Source organism: Pteropus alecto, unplaced genomic scaffold, assembly GCF_000325575.1.
Source record: "Pteropus alecto unplaced genomic scaffold, ASM32557v1 scaffold190, whole genome shotgun sequence".
Taxonomy (NCBI): Eukaryota; Metazoa; Chordata; class Mammalia; order Chiroptera; family Pteropodidae; genus Pteropus; species Pteropus alecto.
The window spans coordinates 1,325,380-1,327,046 of record NW_006430462.1 but is presented as its reverse complement, the minus strand read 5'-3'; the positions used below and the strand labels follow the sequence as shown (position 1 = coordinate 1,327,046).

The window sequence follows — 1,667 nt, the reverse complement described above, 5'->3', positions numbered from 1 at the left end:
GGCTTCTTCCCGGGCCCGGCGCAGCTGCCGGGGCTCCGGGGCTGAGAGCTGGGAGGGAGGCGGTGCGGGCGGGCGGTTCGAGGATCTGCACCCGCCCGGCGCTCCAAGCGCTTTCCGCGGGGTGCGGCAAGAGACCCAGTCCGCGTACCGCGCTTCCCGCTTCGGACCCTGCGCCCTGGAGGCGCGCAGTGTCTGTTGCGGGAAGCAGGGGGTTGGGAGAGCGCTGCGTGTCACCATCGTTCGAGTCCCCGACCTCTCCCCGGCTCGCGGAGACCCCCCCAGGCGGATGCCGGGACGCGCGAGGGGCGCGTGGAAGTTAACTTGCTGCCGCGGCGGAGTTGCGAGGCGTATCAAAAGTGAAGGCAGTGGGAGGCGAAAATCGCTGGCCGGGAATGGGGGCGCCGAGAGCATGGGGAAGACCTCGTGAACTTGGGGGCGACCCAGGAGGAGGGGGGCGAAGTTTGGCCAGAGGATCCCACCGCCGTCAACCTCCCCCTCTGTGTGAGCTGGACGGAACGCGTCTCATAAAGGTGGGTCTAGGAGTGGCAACGAGGGAAAGGGGGCATGGTCACCACCGAGGCTGCTTGGCAGAATCTTTATTATGTGGGGCAGAAATCGAGGTCTGACTTTTCCACTCAAAGACCCTTCTACTCAGCAGGAGGGGTGAGAACCATCAGATTCAGTGCAGTCCTAAGAAGGCACTGCGCCTACCATCTTGCCTCTTCCTATTTTGTAGATGGAGAAACTGAGGCTCGGAGAGGTCAAGTGCTCATGCCTTAGGTCCCACAGCTGGCATGTGGTAGGTCTGAATCTCACCTTCAGACCTCCTGACTTCAGGTGTGTAGGGATATTGGGGTAGAGGCTGGCCAACTCCTACCCACCCTTCAGGAGCTTCCTGGGGTAGCACAGTCTCCTGGAAGTCTCTGCTACTCCCCAGGCATTGTTGGGTGCTTCCTGTTTTGAACCCCAGGGAGGCAGCTGGCTCTTAACCTCACTTACCAACCTCCTTGCAGATCTGTCTTCCACACTGGACTGTGGACACCTCTTGCATCCCCATCTCATATCCTTTCATTACAACTGGGTTAGCCTAATGGTCAGGCGAAGCTTCTGGATTTGAACAGATTTAGGTGTGACTCACTCTGGTTTAGTAGTGATGTGTAGGCGAGTCATTCTTCCTCACCCAGCCTCAGTTTCCATGACTGTAATTAATATTGGATTTGTTGCATCGTTTATGAACCATTTTACTCCATTAAACTCTACTTGTACTATTATTCATATGTATGTTTATATCACCTCATTTTTTAAAACCTCATGTAATTTGTTTTATAGCAGCTTTATTGAGATAGAATTCATATACCATATAATTCACGTATTTAAAGTACTCAATTCAGTGGTTTTGGGGACAGTCACAGAGTTGTACAGCCATCTAATTCTAGAACATTTTCATCTAATTCAAGAACATTTTCACTCAAAAAGAAACCCTGGGCCCATCAGCAGTCATTCCTCAATCCTTCCTTCCCCATCCCCTGGCAACCACTAATCTACTTTCTGTTTCTATGGATTTGCCTATGCTGGGACATTTCAGGTAAACGGAATCATACACTGTGTGGCCTTTTGTGACTGGTGCTTTTCACTTAGAATAATGTTACCAAAGTTCACGTGGTAGC

The 1,667-nt window shown here is 53.0% G+C and overlaps 1 protein-coding gene across 1 annotated transcript in view; it reads left to right on the top strand.

The window, feature by feature from the left end:
• Positions 1-59: 59 nt before the first annotated feature.
• TPST2 (tyrosylprotein sulfotransferase 2) overlaps positions 60-1,667 on the top strand; it is a 49,236-nt gene continuing 47,628 nt past the window's right edge. The window contains 1 exon segment of the mRNA XM_006904867.3: positions 60-530. The gene's annotated coding sequence lies outside the window, so the exon portion shown is untranslated.